This window comes from Notamacropus eugenii, chromosome 4, assembly GCF_028372415.1.
Source record: "Notamacropus eugenii isolate mMacEug1 chromosome 4, mMacEug1.pri_v2, whole genome shotgun sequence".
In the NCBI taxonomy this organism is placed as follows: domain Eukaryota; kingdom Metazoa; phylum Chordata; class Mammalia; order Diprotodontia; family Macropodidae; genus Notamacropus; species Notamacropus eugenii.
Window position 1 is genome coordinate 250,527,351 of NC_092875.1, and position 21,872 is coordinate 250,549,222.

General features: G+C 39.9%; 1 long non-coding RNA gene across 1 annotated transcript in view; it reads right to left on the reverse strand.

Annotated features, from left to right (window-relative positions):
- Positions 1–14,210: 14,210 nt before the first annotated feature.
- The window catches only part of LOC140501152 (uncharacterized), a 33,393-nt gene continuing 25,731 nt past the window's right edge, over positions 14,211–21,872 (reverse strand). Inside the window, exon 5 of the long non-coding RNA XR_011966079.1 lies at positions 14,211–18,526. This is a non-coding gene — a long non-coding RNA (uncharacterized lncRNA). The remainder of the gene's footprint in view (positions 18,527–21,872) is intronic.

Genomic DNA, 21,872 nt, shown 5'->3' on the forward strand with positions numbered 1-21,872 from the left:
CATCACAAAAGGAAGGAAGGAAGGAAGGAAAAAAGGAAGGAAGGAAGGAAGGAAGGAAGGAAGGAAGGAAGGAAGGAAGGAAGGAAGGAAGGAAGGAAGGAAGGAAGAAGGAAGGAGGAAGGAAGGAAGGAATGTCAATTATATAGCAGGGGATTGGGGTGGGAATTAACCAATGGGCAACACACAGGCTTCTAGGTATGCTGGGACATAGTATCTAGGAAGGTAGGTGATGCAATGATCATTGAGCTTGGAGTTAGGAAGACCTGAACTCAAATTTGACCTCAGACCCTGGGCAAGTCACTTAACCTCTTTCTACCTCAGTTTCCTCAACTATAAGATGTGGATGATAATAGCAACTACCTCCCAGACTTGCTGTGAGTATCAAATGAGATTTTTAAAAATGGAAAACATTTAACATGGTACTTGGTACATAGTAGGCTTCCCCTCTTTGGTATTCAAGACATGTCAGGAGAATTTGAAGAGCCCCTCAACATTCCAGGGAGGCTGTTCTGGATATATGGAAGATCATAGGACGAATCAGACATAAATTATGGTCCGAGAAGGGTTATTATCTGCATCTTCAGAGGAAACATAATGATGAGATCCTAGATCCATTAAAGGATCCTTTTGCATTGTACGGTTTATACCTTCACCAACCCCCACTTGTAGAGTATCCCATGGAATCACAGAATGCCAAGGCTGGAATGATTTCAGCAATCACCCAATTGGATTTCCCCTTGCTGCCGATGAAGAAACAGAGGCCCAATAGAAATTAATTGATTTATCCACAGTCACATAGTAAGCAGCTAATAAATGTTTGTTTTAAAATAACAAGAACAAAACTCTGCGATTTTGATTGTCTTCCAGGAAAGGTTTCAACAAGGAAATCCTTGTGTTTTCAGCTTCCCTAGGATATGCAAGGGAGTGGGAAATATCTCTTTGTAGTTAAATCCCCAGCTCCAATCCCAGATCTGCATATCTTTTCCATTCGCCTAGGAAACAACGAGGCATTGTCCAATGTTTTTTCACAGAAGCACTAGTTCTTATCTTGGTCAGACTGCCACTCTTCCAAATCTATGACTTACAAGCACAATTTTGTAAGAATGGAATCACAATTTTATAGCATCACCATTTTATTGTTGGTGTTCAGTCATTTTTCAGTTACATCTGACTCTTTGTGACCCCATTTGGGGTTTTCTGGGCAAAGATACCAGTGTATCTTTGCCATTTCCTTCTCTATCTCATCTTACATAGGAGGAAACCGAGGCAAACAGGGTTAAATGACTTGTCCAGGGTTGCACAGCTAGTGAGTGCCTGAGGATTTGAACTCATGTCTTCCTGACTCCAGTGCTCTATCCACTTCACTGCCTAGCTGCTTTAGAAACTTGAGATCACAGGCCATTTCTACACTGGCTAAAACACAAAATTAATTTTTTTAAAAATGTCTCTTGCTTTCTTGGGTTGGGTTTTTTTTTGGGGGGGGGGGGGGGGCCGAATTTCAAGTAATCTACTATTATGTGTTCGTCCTTTGTTACCGAAGAAGATCATGCCATCAGAGAAATAATGATATGACTTGCACTTGACTTTGTTTTTTTGAGCGAGGGAGGGCCATGCAGGTCACCAGCCTCATTTCTCCTCCAGAGCCATCTGAATCCAGTGACCAGATATTCATCAGGATGACTGGAGATGACCCAGGATGAGGCAAATGGGGTTAAGTGACTTGCCCAAGGTCACACAGCCAGTGAATGTCAAGTGTTTGAGGTGAGATTTGAACTCAGGTCCTCCTGACTCTTGCATTGGTGCTCTATACATTGCACCATCCAGCTGCCCTAGGTAATCTACTATCCCTTTGTAGAAAGTACTATATTTTCTAAGATTTTTCCAAAGGAACTATTTTATTTTAACAAATCAAGAGCAGCTATTATAGGGATGCAAAGAGCAGCTATTGTAGGGATAGAAGGGGATTTTTGGCTAAACTACAACCCCAAAGCAACACAGTTTTGCTGCTTATCTACATACATAATCATGGCAGCAAATTTGGGCTAAGAATGTAGAAAACAATGACCTTGCTCCCTTAGCTTACGTCTTATTTTTGTGGCTCAAATTAATTTGTAAACTGAACCAGAGAAGTTTTGAGGAATTTCTAGCCTTAAATCAGGTAATTGTCTGGGGCAAAGGACTATGATCTCTGCCCTGGACTTAAGGATTGAAAAACAAAAATTTAATCTTAGCTAAGGGGTACTATGCCCAGTTTTTGTTAGTTAGTATGCTAATTTTGACCAAAGAGCTGTCAATTTGCCCTGTATTAGTGAAAGGTTTTCCAGCCACTTTACCCTTGCTGAAATGACTACTAGGTCATCCTGAAGAGATGAAACTCAGAAGCTAGGAGCAAAGGACAAGGCCCTACAGAGACTGAGGGCCAAACTACCTCAAGACCATCAGAGACCAGCAGGGCATAACCCAGCTGAGACTAGATACCCATTGTGGGACATACCTATTAAAAATAATAATATCACCAGAACACAAGTGTAGTCCTGCAGCATTAGAAGTTCAAATTGCCCTTCCAAAATATAGATATGCTTTTCCCCATCTTGGTTCTGGTCAGCAACATATATTTCCCATGTGTGCAGACTCTTCTTACCAGTAGTATATGCATTTGTGAGAGAGAGAGGTTTACGGGGAGAAAGAGGAGATGCTATTGCCACTTTTCTGACTGTATCATATCATGAAATGCCTTTACTTTGAACCAATTGAGTCTTCTGACTGACTAAAGAAAAAGTAAAGACATCAGCGGAAATTTGTGAGCTATGGTTTGGGTTAGATACAGACATACAGAATGCCTTAAATATGTAGTAGCTATTACTGGGACCCCCACCTGTGAGAAGAGGATACTCTACTTTATGCTCTAATTTAAACTATAGCCTACCATTATGAATAAGAGGGAAAAAGCCAAATATAGTCCATTTAGCGTCACTGAATACATGATATTTGGGTGAAATAACTTGGTTGGGAGTGTGATTGCTGAGATACTGTCCCTGGTCATGGAGAACATGGGAGGCAACATGGAATTAAAAAGAATCAAATGTTCCAATGTTCAAAAAAAGAGACCATCAAAAGCAAATTATAGGACAGTAAAATTGAACTCCGCTCCTGCCAAAATTCTAGAACATATATGGGCATAACTGGTGAGTATCTGGAAAAAATAATGACACTAAGATGCTAGTAGGGCATCATCCAGAATGAATCATGCCACATTTCTTTTTTCAACGATGTTATAAGACTGATGGGTCAAGGACTAGTTGTTCGTATAGCTTACTGATACTTTTTATTTTATTTCACAGTCATTTCCAGATATAATCTTCCTGCCATACCCACAGTGAGCCTTCTCTTGTAACAAAGAAAAATAATAAGCAAAACTTTACAAAATTGTAATCTCCCACTTCTCCAGAAGAAGGAAACTTACCTGGATTTTGGCCAAACTTGTGACAGTCTCCAGTAAGTTTCTATGGAAATAGAGAAGTTTCTATGGAAATAGAGAAATTTCTATAGAATAGAGAAATGTAGGTCATGCAAAACTATAACTAGGTGAATTTGGAAAGGGGGAAAGGAATAAGTATTTATTTAGCATGTACTATGCTTTAGGCACTGTCCTATGTATTTTTAATAAATATTTTCTCATTTAATCCTCACAACAATCCTATAATATAGAAGTTATTATTATCCCCATTTTACAGTTGAGGAAATTAAGGCAAACATAGGTTAAGAGATTTGTTCAGGGTCACATAACTAATAAGTGTCTGAGACTGAATTTGAACTCAGGTCTTCCTGGCTCAAGGCCCCCTACTCTATCCATTGTGTTACCAGCTGCCTCTGGAACAATTTGGAAATGGCTGAATGACCAGAGACAATGAATATTCATTGACAGTTAGATGTCAGTTTGGAAAGATATCTCTAGTCAAATGCTTAGGAATATGTGCTGCTTTACATTTCCATTCAATAATTTAGGTAAAGGCAGAGATGATATGCTTCTAATTTATAGATGGCACAGATGTGAATGATATCAAGCATAATGGATAATAATAATAATAGCAGGTAGCATTTACATAGTGGTTTGAGATTCACAAAGTACTGTACATATATTATCTCATTTGATCCTTACAAAATCCTGTGAAGAAGATGCTATGATTATCCCCATTTTACATATTAAGAAACTAAGGTTAATGGCTTATTCAGGGTAACATAGTTGGTAACTGAGGTGGGATTTGAATTCAGGTCTTCCTTACTCCAATCCCTTCAATTTACCCTCACATGTGACAGGATACAAAAACATCCTGACAGATTAGAATGTTCTGCTGAATATAAGATGAAATTTAATACTAGGTCTAATATATTAGGATTCAAATAACCAATTTCAAAACTACAACATGGGCAAAATGAAGAGGCATCAATTTGTCTGAAGAAAATCTAGATATTTCAGTGAAAGTTCAAGATCCAAAGGAATCAACACTTTGATGTGGCAGTCTGAAAAAGCTAACATGATCTTAAACTGCCTTAAGAGAAACATTGTTGAGAATGATGGCACTTATCTGCAACCCTAGAGAATTGTAAGAGTGGACCACCAAACACCACCAATGAGATCTCTTTTTGGTTGAACTTATCTCTCATCTTGCTTCTAGCTGAAGAGCTCATTTATTCTGATGTACCCGACTGCCTACCTTAATCTGCATGATTTTTCTAATTTCTGTGTGGTGCTTTCTTTAATATAAAAGCTTTACTAACTGTTGATAGTCATTTATGTAATCAGCACTTGATGGTAAGGAGCTGAGCTGGTAGTAGTAAGGTATTATTCTTCCCTTAAAAACAATCAGGGAAAAGTGGCAGTTATCCTGATGGTAAAAGTATTGTACTCCTGGACCACCATTATTTGAGGCGTAATAGATAGATGTAATTCTAGCCCCGTACCTTTCTTGGAGATAGGCAAATGAAAGAGCATGTTATCAGCCACAGCCTTCCTCCTATTCTTCATAAAGGTGAAATCAGTTTCCCTTAGAGATGAGTAGACCAGATCCCAGATCACGTATATATTCATGTCACCTGTGAACCAAGCCATCTTTATATTTTGCTAGCCACCACACACATACCTTTTCCAAAAGAAAGAAAATTGAGATAATGATAGAAAATCGAAGCACAGTCTAAGCTGACAAACTAAGGAAGTGACAGACTAGGCTACAATAAACAGGGTCATCCGTGGGCTAGGGTGAGTGGGCACAGGAGCTGAGATAGCTGCTGCTATTTATTAGGGCAAGTGAAAGCCAATGAAGAAATCAAGTTGAAAATGAAAATCATTTTGGCAGGGATACTTTTAGCTGTGAATTTTTCCACTCCCTTTCTTTGGACTTGGTAGGAAGGCAACCCTCCCACCTAGTGGCAGGAGGCTACAGAAGTGGTGGTACCAAGTGTCTTTAGAAAGGGGAGGAGGGAGGGAGCAGGAGAGAAGATGCTGTGAATAGGGAGATGAGGTCAACAGTGTCTGAAAGAAAAGAAAGAGAAGAAATCTCCAGATTCAGTGTCAGGAAGTTGCTCCACAAAAGGTCCTTCTGTGGTTTCTAAACATTTGTAAAACAAGAAATTTACTTAGCAACTTTGTTTGGAAGGCAAACATCCAACAGGTATTTTGGGCAGTTGGCCAAATGGTGTTAGAATCGGAATTTTACACTGTAGCTAAATTCATAGCAAAACACAGGCAGCGTAATAACAAAAAATAGTAGTTGAGGCAATGTTTTATGGGTATTCCTGTCAATACAGCAATTTCTGCCTTGACCATCAAGTTTGTGACAATAGGGAAGAGAAAAGAATAAGGATTTATGCAGCACCTACTATGTGCCAGGTACTGTCCAAAGTGCTTTTTACAGATATTATCTCATTTGATCCTCACAATAATCCTGTGAGGTAGGCTCCATTTTACAGTTAAGGAAATTGAGGCAAATGGATATTAAATGACTTGCCAAGGATCACACAGCTAGTTAGAGTCTGAGATTGGATTTGAACTCAGGTCTTCCTGATTCCAGGCCCACTGTACCACCAGCTGCCTCTGCAATAGGTTTGAACTCAACTGAAACTGCTACTTGAGTTTAATTCATTCATTCATCCAAATATTCATTATTTAATAAGCATATTAGGTGCCTATTATGTGCTAAGTTATGTGCTGGGAAGGCAAAAACAAAACAAAAGGATTCAGCTCCCTCAAGGAACCGAATCTACCAACATAATTGGACTTGAGAAAGCCCCAATTCAGGCTTACTTCTGTTTGCTGATCCCTAGTCTCTATCTAGAAAGGGGTACTTATTGAGCATTTCTTGAGTGGGGTTTTGCCTAGTGGTCATATGTAAAGGAATGCCCATAAGATGACATATCTCAGAGTCTACCTATGGAAATTTTTAAAAAACAAAAAGTAACTCTCTGTTGCAGCATGATCCATGGGCCCCAGCATATGAATCCAGAGGCATTCTAACTCTGGAATTCCATTTATAACACTTCTAACCCAAAGTGCCCCCCTAATCTGTCTATGCCCTAGAGAGTCTGGTACTGTTTGATATAATGTTCTCATATAGAAATAAATGGTCTTTAATAATCACAGCTTGCATTTATTTAGCACTTTGGTTTTTGAAGCATTTCACACACATGCTCTCATCTCAATATTACAGGTGAAAAAACTGAGGCTCAGGGAGGTTAAATGTCTTACAAAGCATCAGAGCTGTCTAAGGCAAGACCCCAAATCTTCCTGATTCTAAATCCAGTATACAATGCCTTGCTGGTGTCTTAAAGAGCCTCAGTTTGCATATAAAAGATTTACATACCAATCTAGTGCCACAGTCTGAGTTTCACTGTCTTGAGTCTAAAGAAATAGCATAAGAAGGGGCAGGCTTGCTGGTAATGATGTTTCCAGCAGGCATGCCAAGGTACTGATCAGAGGCATGTGTGTCTCAGAGAAATATACTTGTGGTCAGGGGTAGATTCTTAATCTCTCTGACATATGAGCCCCATCCCATGTCTAATCCCTCCTTTCTTACATCCTTCCCAGAAAGTAACGAAACTTGAAAGGTCAGAAGAGTCTACCTCACTTCCAGACAGAAAAAAATTGGGGGGACTGGAAAAGATCCAGAATGTCTGCCTTGTATTTTTGGTGGACTCCATTCGCGTTAAGGTTTGGTAACCAAAACAAAAAGGCAAAATGAATGATGTCAGAGAGGATGGTGCCTTGGGTAAAGCCAAGAGGTGGGACATTTCCACTGGAAATGTCAAGAGAAGCACCTAAAGGCTGGTATAGACTTCTATAGATGAATGTAACAGTTCTCAGGGCTTAGCAAGATTTCTCAAACCTTTGTCATTCCTGTTGAAGAGAGTTTGTACACGTGTATATGTGTGTATGTGTATGTGTGTGTGTGTGTGTGTATGTGTTTCCCTGTCCCATAGCACTCATTAAGGAATCTTAGTCATGAATTTCTGGCTGGTGTAAAACAGCTGCCTTGATATTGGTGTCCTATGGTTTCTAAGCTCTCCGTTATCCTAGGAGGATCTGGAATCATATTGGCTGTGACTTTTCTAAACACTCCTCTCAGTGAAACCCTGCCATTAGCACCAAAACTCCAGCAGTCTCACTAGCTATGGGCAACTGCTCGTCTCCCTGACAAAATCTCCCATCAGCCTCGATTAGTTTGGAGGGCCCTGTCTCATCAGAAAACCTCCATGACAAATCCACTCCTAGTCCCCATGTTATAATGCTGCCATCAGGCTGAACAGTCAAAATCCATTTGAGCTCTGGGCTTCTGGGTAAACTTATCACTGAACTAAACTCCTTGCTGAAGGACAGGAGCTTCTCAGTCATGGAGGGTGAAAATTGGTTCCATGGGGAAAGCTTCAAAGCCACTGCGGCCATTAAATTGTGGCTGGATGGATCCTGAAAAGAGAAGATGAGACCATGAGTGGGAGCATGATGGGGAGTGGGTAAGGGCCTTCCTATAGAAAATGGCAGAATTATTCTGTATTCTGCTTGAGTCAAGACACTGCAGCAAAGAGCCAAGTTGGTCCACAAGACTCATTACAATTAGGCTGTTTAACATACCAATTACTTGGTGTATTTACCATGTTTAGATTGACTTCATGTCAAAAATTAATCATGCCACCGCAGAGTGCCACTCAGAGGTGTGCTCAAGTTTATTGCCCAGAAGGAAAATAAAGATGCTGTTGTCCTGACTCTGGAAAGCACTTTAAATCTGTTCACCAGATTGAAGAACAAAAGCTGTTTGAAAGCTTCATAAAACATAAAAATACTCTACAGATGCCAGAGATGAAAAGAGGGGGGTTTACACTGGTGAACAGAGAGGAGAGCCTTAAGTTCAACTGATGGCTTCACCACCCATTTGTCAAGTGACCTTAGGGAAGTCTCTTCATCCCAGTAAACCCTCCATGTCTCCATCTGGAAAACAGCCAATAACTTCAACCACTGCAACCCCCAGCTTCTACTTCATACCCGCCCCTCTGGCCTCAGAGATGGAACCCATTCTCCTGTGCTGGTTAATCAGTGAAAGATACTGAGGCTGCGACTGCTGTTTCATCTCCAAAGGCCCTAGGGTTGCTGAAAAGGACCATATATTCATTTAGTATAAATCTAGGTGCTCAGAAACAAAATGAAACAAACTGAGACAAGGAAATGTGTGCCAGGCTGACTGCGAGCTGTGTGAAGCAGAAATTTCCCTAGTGTGAATCAAGCCAGTTTGTACAGCTGGGAACATAACTATCCCAGGCATGAACAAGGACTTAGAACAAAGGGCAACAGTTGTGAGGTCAACAAAGGGACCACAGAACAGAAGCTGCAAGCCAAAGGACAGAAATGGTCCTGCAAAATTCATGTTAACACAGTTCTCCTAAATGCTCCAGATGCCCAGGACTCTACCCAATGGATACTGAAAGAGTTCGTAAGCAAGGGTCAGAAAAAATTTTCAGGACTGGTTTAGTAATCTAAATTTAGACATCTTGCTGGGTATAGTTGTATACACCTGTAGATTCCTGCTGCTGAGAAGGCTGGTGGATCGCTTGAGCTCAGGAGTTCTGAGCTACAGTAAACTAAAAACTACTATGTGTCTATACTAAATCTGGTACCAACAAGGTAAGGGCCACCAAGCTGCCTATGGAGAAGCAAAACTGTGCAGGTTGGGAAAATGGAATGTCACTCTGTATTGGGATCAGGCCTATGAGTAGCTATTACACTAACAGCTTGAGTGACAGGGTGAAAAAAAATAATAGACTTTTATCTTTTTAAAGACTTTAATGTACCATCACACAAAGAGATCTCATGTTAAAAATAGGTGGTATATGTATCTAGAATTCATGGACTGAAACAAGTATTGATTACTTTAGGGAAATTGTAACTCAAAAATAATCAAACCTGCCAACATAACTGCTGTGCATGAGGAATTTGATCCTAATACAGACACTTCCAAAATTTATTTCTATAGCAAATATGTGTGAGAAGTTATATCACATAGTTTCCCTCAGTCATGATTAGGCTCAGGTGCCTAAAAATCCCAAACCATGGGGTACACTAAAGTCTCCTCTTAGACCTGTATGACCCGAACTGTAACATATACTCACAGTCAAATAAAAGAGAAGCAAGCATCTGTATTTATATATATTTGTCTATAGGAAGTGGCATTTTCTGGATCAAGGACCACATTTTGAATCAAAAGTCAACATTTTGGAGCCCTGGGAAATGGTTATGGATAGAGATACAATCTTGGGAGTCATCCACGTAGAAGTAATAATTGAAGCTATAGGAATAGACAAGGTTACCAAGTAAAGACTACCTAGGCAAAGGTAGGGCCTTGGATACACCCATATTTAAGAAGCAAGTGGAAGAAAAGGATCTAGTGCAGAAGACAGAGACCAGGATTCAGCCTTCGAGTCTATGAAAGTAATGACTACACTACCTATCTCACAGAGTTGTTGAGAAGATCAAAAATTATATTTTATGTAAAAGTACTTGGTAACCATAAAGAACTTAATAAAGATCAGCTAATTTTATTTTTGTTTAGATCTGTGATTTCTTTGGTATATAAATACCTGGTGTGATAACTCTATCTGTGATGTCAGCTAAGCAAGTTCTCTGTAACTTAGAATCATAGAGTTGCCTGGGAGCACTAAGAAAACAAATTACTTGCTGATCATCATACATCTAGCATTGTCAAAAGCAGGACTTGACAACATTAAGTCTTTCTGACTCCCAGATCAGCCTTTTATTCACTACATCATCCTGCCTCTCAATTTTATTCATTTTATTAAAGGATCATTATGTATAATGGGGATGTCATAATCAGCTTTAGATTATAGGGTATGAATCTTTATCAGAAGAGTACCTCCCACAGAGGCAGCCATGTGTCCTAAAACAACTTACTGGTTGGTCTTCAGATTGGGGCCACTTCCTAATAATTGGCTGAGCGGACTGCAGGAAAATGGATTCTTCTCTGTGGTCTATAAAGGGGGGACTGTGAAACAGCTTTTTCCCCTTTACCCTTTTTAGCTTCCCTTTTCTCACCTTTTCTCTTCGGTACATTAAAATACAGGAGGATGGAAGATTTCTCTGATTTCTCTCAACTCCTCCTCCCAGGAACAGAAAAATGGTTATTTGAGGGAAAAGAATATGCTAAGTGGTCAGTCTATGCATATCCAGATAACGTTCAGAGGGAAGTTCTGTAGTTCCTTGCTGCCATTTGGTGTCTTGCTGCTTCGTTCTGCTGGTAGATTCCTTATCTGTTCTAATTTTGTTACTCTTTTGGCTTTCTTCTGATATTTCTTGCTTTCTTATTGATTCATGATTTGTCTCTATTCCATTCTTTTTTTTCAGGAAGTCCACCTCTTGGCTCAGGTGTTCTATCTTCTGTTGTAAGCTAATTATTCTCCTTCAAGTGTTTTACCTCAAGAATTCTAATTTCAATTTTTTTATCTCTTGCTTCATTTCTTCCATATATTCTTAGGGTTCTTTTGGCTAAACCGTTCTTTCCTCTGATGCCCTTCTGTATTTATTGAGCTTTTCTTAACCCACAGTATTTCTCCTCAATGCAGATAGGCACCTGCTCTTATAGCCCTAGCCAACTGCCTAGAACACTAAGGGGTTAAATGATTTACCAGTGGCCACTAAGGCAAGATGCCTCAGAGACAGGCCCTGAACCCAGATCTTCCTACCACTGGCGCTCTCAGTGGTAAGGGAGAGAGAGACAGAGACAGAGACAGAGAGAGACAGAGAGAGAGGGAGGGAGAGAGAGAAAGAGAAAGAGAGAGAGAGGGAGAGAGGAAGGAAAGGAGGAAGAGACAGACAGACAGAGACAGAGAAAAGCAGAGACAGAGAGAAGAGACAAAGAGAAGAGAGAGATAAGTAGATAGAGACGGGCAGATAGATGAAAGAGAGACAGACAGATCTAAAAGAGGGAGAATTTTATTTTCTTTCTGTGAGTCAATGGCCTTTGACAGAAGACAAAAAACATCCCCACCCCCCCTCCATTCTATAAACTCCTCCAGGGCAGGGACAACATCTACATTCTGTAAATCCTATAGCATCTTGTGAGTGCCATACACAGCATAAGTGCTCAATAAATATCTGTTAATGATGATGAAGGACACCCTTAAAGACATCTCTAGTAATAAGTTACATGCCAAGATAAGGAAATATGAGTCCATTCCACATGTGGCAGGGGGTAGCTCATTTCAAAATGCAGACGCTTGGGAAGTAATTAGCTACCACTGGGCTATCCTCCACTAACAAATCTGAGAATAACTCTTTATTTTTGTTAAACTTAAACAGTTTGTGGCAACAAATGTTTCTTGTGCTTTTCTCTGAATAGAAATGTATTTACTTTTAATCAGTTGGGGACTCATTAGTGAGGTTGCCTTTATCTCCCTGAGCCTTTGCCTTCTCACTCGCTTTTTTTTCACCCTGTATTAGTGTTTTGTTTGTTTTCCACAGAACTGGCTGAAATCAACTCTAATGGCTTGAACAAATCAGACGCAGAACTTACGTCAATTGCAGTCTAAGAGCTGGCCCCCTTTAGAATCTACCTCTTATCACAATCATTCGCTCTTCCTAACAAAAATGTATGAATGGCTGAGGGGGGAAAAGCACATCATTCAATTAATCCGCCCGTGCGCAACATTAATTTACCGCAGAGCCACTAATGAGAATTACTGGTAAAGACTGCATAGGAGAATCAATTCTCAGAGACGAAGCATTTTAAATATTTCTCAATGACAGCTGAAACTCTTAAAAGGATTGTTGTTGAGAGAGAAAAAAGGATAAAATATTTGTTTCAGTGCTAGAGAAAGAGGGCATACTATCTGATAAGCAAATTAGAGGATCAAGGGCTTCGTTTCGTAACTACATGAGCTTCTTCATCTGTAAAAAGAAGTAATAATAGCTTTATACAGTGAGTCCCAACAATTATAGTACTGTTTTAGGCTGCTAAAGTTTAAAACAGCTAAAACTTTTGGGACACCATGTAGAATGCTTTCGAAGTTTACAAAGCACCATTCTCACACCAACCTTTCGAGGTGGGTCGTACACGTATTTACTCCTCTGTTTTGTAGTTGGAGAGACAGTGTCTCAGAAATTAAGTGACTTGCCCAAGGTGACAGTTAATAAACAATCAAGACTGAGAACTCACATAAGACTCCAGCTCCATTTCCAATATTCTTTTCCACTACATAACCTTCTTACATGGTCAACTAACAGGTGACATATAATATATGCTATAGTAAATAGGGCACTATGCAGTCAGGAAGATTTGAGTTCAAATCCTGCCTCAAATACTCACTCATTGTGTGACCCTGGAGCAAGTCACTGAGCTGCCCTGTGCCTCAGTTTCCTCATCTATAAAAATGAGAAATTTGGATTAAAATTTTCTAGCTCTGATTCTGTTACTAAAAGTAATACCTTTACCCTACTAGGATTGCTTCCTTCTCTTGGCAGAGAAAGTGGTGCCTGTGTGGTGTCTGAAAATTGTCACCAGGGTATCTAGAATTCTTAATAAAAATTCTAGGAATAGCACTGGCCTCTGGGAAGCACATGAATTTAAGGGAGAAGAAATTCTTTTGAAACTCCTGATGGTTGTTAAGTTGAACTCATCTTAAGAAAATATCAAGGAGGTATCAACAAGTATGACAGAGCACTCCCTATATACACCTGAATTCTCTAATCCTGAGGAGGAGGAGGAGGAGGAGGAGGAGGAGGAGGAGGAGGAGGAGGAGGAGGAGGAGGAGGAGGAGGAGGAGGAGGAGGAGGAGGAGAAGGAGAAGGAGAAGGAAGAAGAAGAGGAAGAGGAAGAGGAAGAAGAAGAAGAAGGAGAAGGAGAAGGAGGAGAAGGAGGAGGAGGAGGAGGAGGAGGAGGAGGAGGAGGAGGAGGAGGAGGAGGAGGAGGAGGAGGAGGAGGAGGAGGAAAAGAAGAAGAAAGAGAAGAAGAACAAGAAGAAGAACTGGGAAGTAGGTGAAAGTGAAACCTGCCTTTTCATTTTGAGTCTTTGGATGGACTAGAGCATTATAGTGTAACACCAGTTAGCTGGGAGCTCATTAATCATCTAAGGGACTAGACCCCAGAAAGAGACAAAACCTGCCCACTTTGGAGGTTGACAGTTTTGCTCAGCAAGGGAAAGGAATTCCATTCTCCAGAGTTTGGAACAAAAGATGAAAAGGAAACCACAGCAGAAGGATAAGGTGGAAACCAAGATCTGTTGCAGAAGACACCAGTTTGGTACAGTGGAAAGAGCTCTTGATTTGAAGGTCGAGCACCCAGGTTCCAATCTTGGCTCTACTATTCCCTGCCTGCATGACATGTGGCAAATCACTTAATCTCTTCTGGGTCCCATTTTTCTCATTTGTAACATGAAGGGGTGGAATTAAAGTTGGTGTTGAAAGTCCCTTCTGTCTCCCAATCTGTGGAGATAGATTAAGTCTAAAAAGCAATCAGAATGGCATTAATTCCAGAAACAGGTCAAAAGGGTTAAGTGAGGAGTCAGGGACGAAGAAGCAACAAAGAGCTCCTAGCAAGTTTAGTCAAAATGTCAGAGAAATCTTTCAGGATAAAGAGATGTTTCCATGCAATAGTGCATGCCTCAGCATAGCTTTCTGCTATGATGGCTGAGAGAGCACAAACCCCACCATCACCCCTTTTAAAAGGTTCTTCCCAGGGGTTGATTAGTAAATGTTTAACAATCAGCTCTCCAGGGTCAAAAATATACTTATGAAACTTTAAAGTTTAATCAACATTATTAACATTGTTTCCATCTCTTTCTTAAGTCTGGAAAATCAAGAAAATAATAAATCAAGTCCTGATTTGTAGCATTTGCTGATTTCCAAGGTGTATATGTTGCCACTGAAAATTTAATAATCTGCTCTCTTTCCTGCCAGTTCAAGCTGGCTCAAGCACACCCTTGCCTTCTATCTAGCAAAAGATAATAGACCAAGAGGAATTTTAATTTCTGTCTTCCCATTCTGTGTATGCAATTCCTTGCATTCCTACACAATGTAAAGCTCACTCGTTCTTTTTTCACTAATATGAGGCAATTAGACAGATTAAGACCTATGTTTTCTTATGTCAGTTTAAAATAGGATTTCTACCATTTCCATACCTGCTAGCTCATCTTTGGTTCATACGATGACTAGATTTTGGAGCTAGAAGGACCTTAGGGGTCATTTGATCCCTTCTCTACTTTTACCAACAAGAAACCTACAACTCAGAGAAGTTATGGGATGTGACCATCATCCCAGAGAAAGCACTAGACTGGAAGCAGAGCCAGGATTTCAACCCAAGTCTTCTAACTCCATATCCAGAGCTCTTTCCATCGTAGTATTATACCAATCAAAGGTCTTTCCTTGAATTTTTATTGATTAATTCTTAAGAAAAGGTTAGGTATTATTCATATCTTCTCAATCATTTGGGGAGAAAGACTTAATTGACAAGCCAGGGAAGAAATCATAAGATCATAGCATCGTAAATGAAGAGCCAGAAAGGACTTTAGATGGCATCTGCTCCAACTTTTCATTTTATAGGTGAGGAAAATGAGGGTCAAGCAAGCCAAATGACTTGTCCAAGGTCACACAACTAGTATCAGAGACAGAATTTGAACTCACTTCTTTCTGACTTCACTAGCTATCATACCACAATGCCTCTAGAACCTATTTCATTCTCTAAATTTACTCCCTTTTTAAATTTTGTTCAAGAACTGGAAGACTGAATCCTCCTATTAGCTACATAGTTCCATTAAATTGGGGTATTTGGCAGAAAGTGAGGTAGACGCTCTTTGGACCTCAGTTTCCAAATCCTGACATCCTGTTTCTCAGATGTAGGTCCCAAACACAATTTCTAACACCTATAATCTCATCTTTATCTCGGTCAAGTGTACCTTGACACTGTCAAAATATGTCTTTTATAAGCGATTTTTTCCTTCATGCTCCATTTACATGAAGTGAAGAGCCTTGGGCGGTTCATTGCTGGAATTCATTCAGCATCATATTTGCCTGTGAAAGGGTATTTACACTTGACATTTTAGAGACGTACACTGTAGTACCCAATTTTCACACCCAAATAATCACCATCTGTGTCGCCCATGTTACAATGGTCCCAGAAAGTAAAAGTTTGGGCTTTCTTCATTTTGAGTTGAACTGGTTGGGTTTGGGTTAGTTGTGAAAGAATAATTAAACTTAGTTTTCTTTTGATACCTGTTTAATCATGGACTTGTCCTAGGGTAAGAATAAAGGATAATCACGGACAGCCTGTGGTGCAAATAGCTACAAAAAAGTAAAAACTATAAAGGCAGGCCACAAATTCCTTAGGCTGATCCACTTTGTAGGATTTTGTGAAAAGACAAAAGCAAGAACTGTACAGGACAAGGAAATCTGAATGGATTGACAACTGTGCCATTAGAGGGGGCTCTGCATCAAGGTGGATCATGGATCCCTCAAAGTAAGACATTCTTTTCCAAACGCAGCAACACTGTCTTCTTTTACCATTGAAAAAATGAGACTGAGACATTTAATGACCTGTCCATAGCAATGTAACCATTGAACGTCAGAGGCAAGACTCACATCCAAATCTGATTTTGCTGCCTGCATTCTACTCACAATGCCACTTGCTTGCCTGCTTTGCTTGCAGGTGAAAAGCAATACATAATAAGACAAGTTATGTCTTTAATGTCCCCCATTGGTTGGGATTGTTTCCTGCTATTAGCGGAAGCTGTGGTTTCTGAAAACTGTGGCTGAGATGTCTGAAATTTTTAACAAAAAATTATAGGAATTACGTTCGCTTCTGTGCATAATTTAAGGGAAAAGAAACTTTAGATGCATTACTCTTATTTCAGAGGGAAAAGGGAAGGGTAAAATGAAGAGTCTTTGAAAAGAATAAAATGCACTGGGAGTCACATAAATGTTTCAGGACAAGTTATTGCTGCAGCACTCACATCGGCAACTTCCCATTTTCATGTTACAGAGTTAGGAAGGAAAAAAATTTTGCTCCAATTTAAGATTCTTTTCTTGATCACTAAGATAGCATTTAATTCAGGAAAGCAAATGCAGCCTTAAAGACACTCATACAACAATGAGTCTCTCTTGCATAAATTAAAATTATACAGAATTCCTTGATGAATGTAACCACAAAGATATGTCTAACAACACTATCCATTGTCAAGTGAAGAACAAAACAGGGGGATTTTTGCCTCACCAAAGATCTTTCCCATTGTCATGGAGTCTGGCAATGACTCAAAAAATATTTATTAGCCATTTAATAAATGCTAAGTGCTTAATTAATTTAGGCATTTAAATTAAGGACCGGGAATTAATTTATGCTAAGAACTGGGAATACAAAAAAGAAAAAGGAAATTAGTCCTTGTCCTCAAGGAGCTTATAATCTAATGTACACATTAATGTACACAAAAAGAAACTGAAAAGGAGGAGAGGAGGAGAAGGTATCCAGTGTGAGGGGCATGATGGAAAAGTCCAGAGAAGTGTAGCCTGGTGGGAAATGAAGACACAACTGGCCTAGGCTCTTTTCTTAAATAGAGGTTGAAGGACAATTTTTCTACCCTCTAATCAGAGGGAGGGGCACAGTGGCAGATGTTACTTCAGAGATGCAGATTCCAGGGCTGAAGTGATCTTCTCAGAGAAGGAGTTTCTGGGACATGATAGAGATACTCAGAGGAGTAAAACCTAGAGGATATCCAGATTTTCCCATCTGAGGATAACATGACATTTATGTAATCAATGGGATCCAGGATTACTCAAAAGAAAACAGTCTAACAATCCATATGAGAAAATTCAAATGGATGAAATAGGGTATCTGTTGTCCAGACTATGTAATTGGATGACCCATCCACTGAATCATACATACATCAGGATATATATGTGGAATAGACCCTACAGCTATACACTGAATTAGACTTGAAATTGAATGGGAAGAAGAAAGTAGGATAGACTGCATGTGAGAAATTATGCAGTGTTTTTCATAATCCCAAGCTGCTCCACAACATAAAATCCTATCTTTTTAAAATTTAATTTGTTTTCAATTTTCAACAATCACTTTCATAAGTTTTAAATTTTCTGTCCCTCCCTCTCTCCTCCCTCTCTAAGATGGCATGCAATCTTATATGGGTTCTACACATACGTTCTTATTAAACACATTTTCACATTAGTCATATTGCATAGAAGAATTAAAATGAATGGGAGAAACCATGAGAAAAACCAGACCAAAACATAACACAAGAGAAAATAGTCTGCTTCATTCTGCATTCCAATTCCATGGCATTTTGCATCAAGAGTCCTTTGGGAATGAAAAACCCGTCTTTTTAATGTACTTCTTCTCTGATAATTTTATACAGTGGAGACTCTTGGTATACCACAATTCTTGATAAGTCGAAGTTATGAGTGACCCAAAAAGCAATGGAGAAACACATGCAGATATTAATAGACTGCAACATTATTTTGAATAGTAACCTTACATATAACAAGTGATATGAGGGATATTCAAAAAAATGTATGGTCAGTGTATCCAGAAACCAAGATCTATGGAGTATTCAGGGAAGATTAGCACTTCAGGTGTGAAGTCTCAGCAAGCCTTTTTCAGGGCATCTCATCCACCATTGGTATATACCTGTCACCCAACTCTCATATGTGGCTCCAAGAAGTTGTAGCATACTCAGCAGTCACAACCCAACAAAACTGTCTGAGCAGATGAACTGAACCAGGCTGAAGGTAATCAACAGGCCTCAAACTTATCAGTGAGTTAGGGGAATGTCTACCCCAAGTTTGTGAAGATTTCCTCCAGTGGAATGTGTAGATGAAAACAATTTCTTCCAGTAGCCACACAGGTGTCTGAAGCAGGTACCAAAGAGCACTTAGAGCTTGGTCAAAGATTGAAGATACCAAGGTCATCCATTGCATTCTGGACCATTGCCAGGTATCTTGACTTTTGTCTGCCATTGGACTGCCATGACTCTGAAACAGAGAGTAAGGCTGATGACTTTCTGCAACTCTGCCTCACTTAAATTCAATTCACTCATGAGTCAAGACATCACTACATGTCATGGGCCAACTTCAAAAATGAAGTGGTCAGAAAAGAAGGTAGCTGCCTGGTCATGTAGTGAGAAAGATGAGCATCCCAAGCACTATATTATTCACATACATAAAATATCTACAGAGAGGCCTTCAGTACATGGGATAGATCCTCTAGGGAGGATTTATGGAGCAACATGGCAGAGAATCACTCACTATAAAAAGGTAGGATAGATTGTGATCTTCACTGAAGGAAGGAATATCCCACATGAATGTAATCAGGATCCACTGAAACAATGAAGTGTATATCAGACCAGAAATTTAGAGCTAGAAGGAACTGAGGAGGCCAAATAAAGCCAAACCCCTTGTTTTAGAGAGTGAGAGTGAGAGAGCTTGTGACTTACACAGTAAGTGAGTATCTATGGAGAGTCAATACAGGATAACAAAATGTTGGTACTGAAAGGATCTTAGCCCAAGAGAATTTGGTCTAACAAATTTTACAGAGGAGCCCCAGGAGTTTGGTTTGGGGGAGCAGGAAGACCTTGCCAAAAGGTCTCAAAGGGAATAAATGATAAAGGTGGGATTTAAACCTAGGTACTGTCATTCTAAATTCACCATTCTTTACATGGCACCATGCTGCTTCCCACTGTGGATTTCATTATAACTCTGCCTTCCATGGAACTCTGTGAAATTAACAAATATTCCATATGACCTCATTCAGTAACTCATGGGTGTGTGATTTTTGCTGTGCATATTCATTTTGACTTGTATTTATCCCAACCTCTCTAGATGGTCTTTTAGAATTTGCAGCCAAAAATTTCATCCATCTGAGTGAGGTCAGCCTAGTGCAGAACCTATCTGAACTTCACTAGGCTGATCCTGGAACAAGGAATGAATGACATGTCACTGAGGCCATGATGAAAGCCCTTCCAGGTTGGTAGATTCTGCCAAGTCTTGGCATAGCCTTTCATAATTCAAGGTCATCTCTAAGTCAAGAGGAACTTACAAAGCAGAACTCTAGTGGAGGATTAGCTCATCATTCACCCTTACCTTTGACACTTAATGGACATGTGGCTACCGGCAAATCACAACCTGCCTGAGAGCCTCAAATGAAAAAGGCAATAGGACTTAGTAGATAAAATGCAGAACTTGGGACTCAGAAGCCCTGGGTTCAAATTCTGCCTCAGATACTAACAGCATCAAGTCACTTAATGTCCCTAATTTCCAATTTCCTCATCTGTAAAATGGTGACAATAATAGGAACTACCACACAGGGCTATTATGAGAATCAAATAAGATGTATATGAAGTATTTTATAAACCTTAAAGTGATACACAAATGTTAGGTATTATTGCCAATGTTACGTTATATTCCTTTGCGTTCAGACACTTAACAAGCATTTATGAAGCAACTACTATTTGGAGAGCAGCTAGATGGTGCAGTGAGAGTTCAGGCCCTGGAATCAGGAAGACCCATCATCTCCTTTAAGTCTGGCCTCAGAAACTTACTAGATGTGTGACCTTAAACAAGTCACTTAACCCTGTTTGCCTCACTTTCCTGGAGAAGGAAATGGCAAAACATTTCAGTATCTTTGACAAGAAAACCCCAAATGGAGTCATGAAGAGTTGGACTTACCTGAAAACAACTCAACAACTGTATTTGCCAGGTATTTTGAGAAGCCTTTAAGAAACAAAAACAAAAACCAAACAGACCCTACCCCCAAAGAGAATACATTCTATTGGGTAGAAACAACATGTACAGTAAAGAAAAAATACAAAACATCTACAAAGTCAATATAAAGTAATTGTAAAGGGAGAACAGTAGCAGATCAGGGATCAAGAAAAGAGTGCTAGCATTTGAACTTAACTGTGACAAAATGAGAGAGGGAGAGAGAGAGAGAAAGAGAGAGAGAGAGAGAGAGAGACAGAGACAGAGAGACAGAGACAGAGAGACACAGACAGAGAGACAGAGAGACACAGACAGAGAGACACAGACAGAGAGACACAGACAGAGAGACACAGACAGAGAGAGACAGAGACAGAGAGAGAGAGAGGGAGAGAGAGAGAGACAGAGAGACAGAGAGAGAGAGAGGGAGAGAGAGAGAGAGAGAGAGAGAGGGAGAGAGAGAGAGAGACAGAGAGACAGAGAGAGAGACAGAGAGGGAGAGAGAGAGAGAGAGAGGGAGAGAGAGAGACAGAGAGAGAGACAGAGAGGGAGAGAGAGGAAGAGAGACAGAGAGACAGAGAGACACAGACAGAGAGACAGAGACAGAGAGACACAGACAGAGAGAGACAGAGACAGAGAGACAGAGAGCGAGAGAGAGAATACATTCCAGGAATGAGAAACAGTAAGAAAAAAAAATTCCTTTTTTTTCCATTTAGGGGCAAAGGAAATTTAAGTCACCAACTTCTAAGAATCCTGACCTCAAATCAATTCTCAGAGACTTCTAGAAAGGGATGGTTGTAAGGGTTTTAGAGACTATTTAATTTAGTCCAACCCCTTCATTTTACAGATGACAGAACTGAAGCCTGGAGAAATGTAGTGACTTACTTGGCAAAAGTAAGAACAGATCCTATGAACACTTACTCCCAAACTAGGCTTTCCATTACTTGACTCTGTCTGGGCAAGACTCCTGCAAAATGATCCTTCGGAAAGAATCTAAACTGTACAGCAAGTCAGTTATGGTGGGCTAGGAATTGTTTTTAATGTCCCATAGTATCAAAAATCAATATTTTTCTGCTTGTTTTCTTGAAAGTCTGTTCTTTAGTGAAATTCGATTAAGCTAAATGACAGAATAGATTAGTGTTCACTTGCATTTGTGTTCGATTCCATGAGCATTTCTTAAGGTTTATAAAGAACTTTCTTCACAAATCTCTGAGGGAAAAAGAGGAAAAGGAAGAGGAAGGAATAAACATTGATATAGCGCCTACTGTGGGTCACATGCTGTGCTAAGCATTTTTACAAATATCATCTCATTTGACCCTCACAATAACCCTGCAAAGTAGGTGTTATTATTACCTCTAGTTTACAGTTGAGGAAATTGAGGCAAACAGATTAAGTGATTCACCCACGGTCCTGTAGCTGGAGTATCAGAATAAATTTGAAGTCAGGACTTCCTGACTCCAGGCCAGTGTTCGATCCACTGTGCCACCTAGCTGCCAGAATTATCACCCTCATTTTACATTTATGGAAATTGAGGCTCAGAAAGTTTAAATGGCTTGTCCATAGTAACACAGTAAATAAGCTTCAGAGCCAAGTTTCCCAGTGCCAAGTCCTGCACATTTTCCAC